The sequence below is a fragment of the Pholcus phalangioides genome, unplaced genomic scaffold, assembly GCF_987345545.1.
Source record: "Pholcus phalangioides strain wild (caught in Gottingen) unplaced genomic scaffold, Ppha-v1.0 ptg000015l_1, whole genome shotgun sequence".
Taxonomy (NCBI): Eukaryota; Metazoa; Arthropoda; class Arachnida; order Araneae; family Pholcidae; genus Pholcus; species Pholcus phalangioides.
In genome coordinates this window covers 83368219-83374577 of record NW_028301608.1, presented here as the reverse complement: position 1 = coordinate 83374577, position 6359 = coordinate 83368219, and positions in this window count along the sequence as shown.

The window sequence follows — 6359 nt, the reverse complement described above, 5'->3', positions numbered from 1 at the left end:
GCTCGTCAAATTTTTTTTGGCCGTAGGGGAACTTCCACGTTGGACTGTGATTTAAACTGGTCATACTGTCCGAAACTGAAATACGGCCCAATGTTAGCTCATAACAAACTTCCTTTAAAGCACTGTGAATTTCTGTCGTTATTTTGCGACACAGTACCTGAGATTAATAGTGCTAACCTCTATTTCTAACCTGCGTTATTAAAAAAAATTGCACTATCGATGAAACAAGAACACGTGCTTCGTCCTCAGGCCCTGAACTAAAAAGTGGTGTAATTGTCACGATCGATGCGTCATTCACTAAGCATTATTGCCAACCTGTGCATTATTCATGAAATGACCCTCCTAGTTGGCTCAGATTCCGAATAATAGGTTTGCACTGATCTTATTAAACCATCAGATCTATATTCAGAGCTATTAAGCGACTCCTGAGTGAGTATGGGAATGATCAATAGAGTGACGTAGTGACCGAGGGACAAAAAGAGTTACATAGAGAATGCTAAAGCCCGTGAACGATCATTAGAAGAGCGACTTAGTGACAGGAGAATATTTACTGGGGAGGGGGGGGGGAGGGACTAAGCGGGCTATAGCCCAAGACGACCAATTTGAGGAATGAGTGATCAAGAAAATTAGATCAAAATGGGTAAATAGCGGCAACATTTGCATAGCCCACAGACAGCAGAATCATGAATCCGCGTGTAAATTATGTTCCTAAAATATGAAAACAACAAATAAGTTTCCAGAGATCAGACGTGTTTAATGACAAACAGGAATTTTATGGATTTTTTTTTTTTTGCCCCCGCAATTGGGAATCGCAGGTTCTATCTAGTGAAAGCTCGCTGTTTTGTAAGACAAAGGCATCTTGTCATTCTCTTTCAACCTCCAGGCTGTGTGTAACGGGTTTTCTCAAAAAGTTCACTCTCGGACACGTTGCTCATCACCATTAGCATGTTCGCGAACAACCAAGGTGACGCATGTTTCACCAATCGATGACGTTGTTGTGGTGGTCTCGGGATAGTCCTTCCCTGATTCTTCATCCAGAGTCACTCTTTGCTCGTCCGCTCCTGATGAGAAGTTTTCTTCCCTTGCTCCTGAGGTGATGTCGGAAAATTTCTGGACTTGTTTCTGTGGGGTATAGCTCACCGCACAAGTCGTTGCCGAGAAGTCCTTTGGACGTTCTGTCGAGTTTTCAGGAGTGATTGGTGGTCGATGCAGATGCTCCGTCTCTTCAAACGCAGTCATGTCGGGATCATCATCTATCGGACAAATGTCCTTGCATGTCGTGACGAGTGAGTAGATGGTTGTCATCGGAGGGCGCTCTTGCTGATCCTTGGCTTCTTCTTCTGCGGGGATTGTGGCCGTTTTATCGCGGAGTTTTAGCGTGTAGCCAATTTCGCCAAACGGAATCGGAAAAGTTTCATCAGATTCACCGATCTGCATTTCTTTCATGTCCTCGGTCGATGTGATGTTCGGTCGAACGGTTCCTGCGGGTAAGTCGACATCCATTTCGGTCGTCAGCTCGCGTAGTCTTGTAACGTAGCCAACCATACTCAACGGTATTGGAAAAGCGTTACTGGATTCATTGGTGGGTATGGTGATCTCCGGTTCATCAATTCCTGCAGAAAAGCTAATATCCGCGGTCCAGTTTGGCTCATGGAACCTTGTCATGTAGCCAACTTTACTCAATGGTATTGGAAAAGTGTCTGTCGAATCACTGATTTGTGGCTCTTCTATTCCCTCAGTTGACATGGTTTGTGGTCCATTAACTGTTATAGAAAAGTCGTCCTCTTCTATCGTCGAGACCAGCTCGCGGACTTCTGTCAAGTAGCCGACCTTATTTAACGGTACTGGGAAAGCGTCATTGGATTCGCTGAAATGTAGCTTTCCTATTTCTGTGGTTGACATGTTATTTGGTCCATTCATTCTTACATACGGGTCAACCTCTTCAACCTCTTCAGCCGTCGGAGCTGAGGATGTCTCTGAGTATTTCTGACTTTCCAGCGTCTCTGTTTCTTCAAATGAAGTCATTACGAGCACAACTGGTTCACGGAAGGAGATATCATTGGCATTATCGTCGCTTTCCATTGAGGTTGTAGCGATTTCGGGAAACTTTGAGGTCTTTTCTCTTTCTGTTTCTTCAACCGGATCACTCGTATCATCGATTCTCGTCGCAGAGCCGTTTCCCATTACCATCGGAGCCGAATTCAGCAACTCGTCTTGAACTTTTTGTCCTGGTGGTTCATTTTCCGAAACAGTTTTCAACTCGGTCATCTCAAAGAAGTTACCATCGACACCCGTTGATAACGCTGAAAATATTTTCGGCTGCACCTTTTCCACGTGTAGTTGTCCAGTCGAAATGTCGTTGACCATATCATCGATTTTCGCCACGAAGTCACCTCTATCCGCTGTCAGTATCGGGTATGTATTTCCAAAAGCTGATTTCAAGCCGTCAGCGTCATCGGCATCGTCTTCTGCTCCATCTGTAGCGTCAAGACTCTCCACAGCATTGTCCGGTACGTCGTGTTCGATATTGGTGTTGTTATTCAAAGCTATTCCATTGTACGACGTGACGTTTCTCATCGACATTTGCGATATCTCACAAAACATCGAGCCATTTATCATACTGCAATCAAAACATCTTCCTTGTTCTTCGTTAGTCGCATGACCAGTCATTTCGGCTTTCCGTGAGTCACCGATGACACGATGGCACTTCAATTTGTTATTATCAGAGCTGTCGGTCACACAACTCAACGCAACGCTCATCGTGGGATGTGTATTTTCTTTGGTAACATTCGCCGATGAACTGTCGGGGGAGTCTAAGCAGCCATCATTTCCAGCAGAGCCCGATGGTAAAGTTTTAGACAGGTCTTCTGTGATAAAGTTATTCTCACCTACCATCGGTGTTGACATAGGACCATGGAGGAACATTTTGGAATCATTGGAGTACTCTAGCGGTTCTCTACCTCTAGATTCTTTCTTAGGTTCCTCAGTCGGAGTCGAATCGGATCTGTCCACCGACGGTGAAACAAGCGAGCCGTCGTCGACTTGGGTGCCGTGAAACATTTTCTCCTTTTTGGGAAACATTATCGGCAATATTATCATCATTATTATTGTACCCACAATAGCTCCAAAGCAAAATGATACGACAAGAGCTAAATATTCTGCCGCTTCTTCAGAGCCGAGTCCCATTTCCCTCAACCAAGACTTTTTGATGAATGAATCCCGGTAGTTGGCTCCACACTTTGTGCAATGCGTTATCTTCGACAAGACGAGCCAATGTTGAAAACAGTCCTTATGCACTAAGAGATTGAGACCTTGGCATCGACAGGGGTGGATCATCGTTTCAGCGGAAGAATATCGCATACATACCTGACAAGTCGCGTAACCAGGAATTAGTTTCCGTTCGTGAGATCTTGTCATTTTTTGTTTTCGATTTGAGAAAGTGGCCCCGATTCCGAAAAAGTCAAATCCTGTGATCGTTGTTTTCACCCACAAATATTCACTGATTTAGAAATTTAAGTGCACATAATTTATTTATGAGAACAAACTTTACGGGTCTAACTCTTTATTTAACCAGGAGTAATTGTAAACCATAATTTCGTTTCGAAATTCCTATCTTAATTTTTAGAATTTAAAATATTCAAAGTTTTGGTGTCGCGAGATTGAAGGAAAGAAAAAGGAAAACAAACATGTTTCCACAATTGAAAAAAAATATTTTAATTTCTATATCTTGTTTAAAAATGATCTTCGTTGCTTTTTGTTTTACTTGTGGCTAAGGACGTCTAAAATGACCTGTGGCGTCTCGTCAAAAAAAAAAAAATTCTTTAGGGGACGGTGGAGGGCGCCAAAATCGTTCTGCATTGTATTATGATACTGACAGGACCCGATTTCCACATGGACAAGTGGGGGCATTTGCAGTGGGTTCACGGAAATTTTTCGTCTCCGACGTTTTGTCCGTGACATTTCATCCCTGACGCGTTTCGTCTCCGATACATTTTGCCAGCGGAAGTTTCGGCCCTCACATTTCGCCTGCCCTGGCCGTGTGAGTGACCAGATGTGTGTGTGTGTGTGTGTGTGCGCGCGCGACCGTATCAGTGACTGTATGAGCGAGTGACACTGACAGTATATGACCGTATGAGAGACCAAGGGTGTGTGGTCACTCATACGGTCACTAACTGGATCACTAATATAGTCACTCACGTTTTCACTCGTATGGTCACTCATACAGTCACCCCCTTGATCATTCATATGATCATTCACTCAACCATACAGTCACTCATACAGTCACCCACTTGATCATTCACTCAACCATAGTCACTCACTTGATTATTCCCTCAACCATACAGTCACTCACACTCACTTGGTCATACAGTCACCCACTTGATCATTCACTCAACCATAGTCACTCACTTGATTATTCACTCAACCGTACAGTCACTCCCACTCACTTGCTCATACGGTCACTCACGCGGACCCTCATATAGTTACTCATTCACTTACTCATAGTCACTCACACACTCACTTGGTCATTCATACGGTCACTCACTCACTCATACAATCATTCACTCATTCATAGAATCACTCACTCATACTCTTATCACTCACCCATTTAAATAATGGTTACTCACTTGGTCATTCACGCAGTCAGTCACTTACTTGGTCACTTATACATTCAGGTCAGGAGAAATTTCCGGGGACGAAATTTACCGAGCATGAAATGAAGGGTACGAAACATACCAGGGGTGAAATGTCAGGAACGAAATTTCCATATCCCTTTGCCGTGCACCCCATGATTTTGGGTCCCCCCCAATAGAAGTCGGTGACCAGTTTTCGATTAATGTGCGCCATAAAAAAAAACCAATATAGCATAATATTTCTAAATATTTTACAAACAATAATATTAGTTAATTTATTAAGTTTGGCTCGGAATTTTAAAAGCTGTTATTTGTGTGTTGCAAAATAACGTTAGTAAAGTTCGCAAAGAGGAGTTCGTCTTCCTTGGCTTTGTTACCAACTTCGCTTTCACACAAACACACAAAGAACAACTGTTAAAATTCCGAGGCAAACTTAATAATTTAGCTGATATTCATTGATTATGAAATATTTAGTTAATATCATATTGTTTTTCTTTTCTGCTGCTCATTAATCGAATACAGGTCACCAATTTCAATCGCAGAAGGAAAACAGTTGTGTTTTTATTTGATAGGTGGCAGCACAGGCTCCAGTTCAATGATGTTTCTGAAAATACTGTTGACAAAATTTTATTTTTACCCGTTCATTGGTTATGGATAAGCCTCAATAGACACAGTGATGATGGATACCAGAACCCCACCTCATGCCCGAGTGGCGCCGTAGTAAGATGCTCGTATTTCCACTATGAAAGGTTACCATTGAGGTCCATGGGTTCGAATCCGGGCATAGAACGTTAGAAGCAAGCTCTTTACCTACGGAGCCTGGGGCAACCACCGATGAATAGAGCCTTCATTTCCCACCCAACTCCTCCGGTTGGAAATTGCCGTATGGCGATACATGACCGGAGTTGGTGTGCGGTAAAGTAGAATCCCACCTTGAGGTGCATAAAATAGAAACAGCCTCCAAAAAAAAAAAAAATTCTAAAGTTAACCCACTTTGATTTCAGTCATAAAACAGTGATGTAGTCCATAAAAGGAAGAGAATATGCTCTTTAGCACAAATATAATGACTGCAGTTAGCCATAATAGCTTTTCACTGAAAATCTTTTTAGACTCGTTGTGAAAGAGGGTCATAAAAAGTTATAAATTGTATATGATACAATATACTGTATGTGCAGGGTGGCAATAAAAAAAAGTATCTGCTCGGAAAAAATTGAGCATTTAAGGGTTGAATTTAAGTTTTTTTTCCATACAGGGTGGCCATAAAACAACTTTACTGATATACGATTTGCAGGTACACGATATATTTGCCGGTATACGAGCCCCTAGCGGAGGTAAAAATCAACGAATGCGAATGAAATTCGAGATGTGTGTGGTTCGGAGTATGCGCTAGAGCATAGTTTCCCAAACTTTTCATTCCATCGGCCCCTTCTTCAGAAATATTTTTCTCTCATCGCCCCCCAACTCAATTGAATCCATAGGATCCTATGCTAAATCCGTAGCTTCTATCGCCCCCTGGACCATTCCATCGCCCACCAGGGGGCGATATTGCCCACTTTGGGAAACACTGCGCTAGAGAATAAGTAAAGAAACAAAAACCTAGAGAGAGCTCTCACGATTACGGTTGCAGCAACAAAATTTCAAAAAATTCAAATAGCAACACTCAATTTCATTCATCGCAATGAACAACCATAAATAGAGGTTAACGGTAGCTTTAGCATGATAAACGTC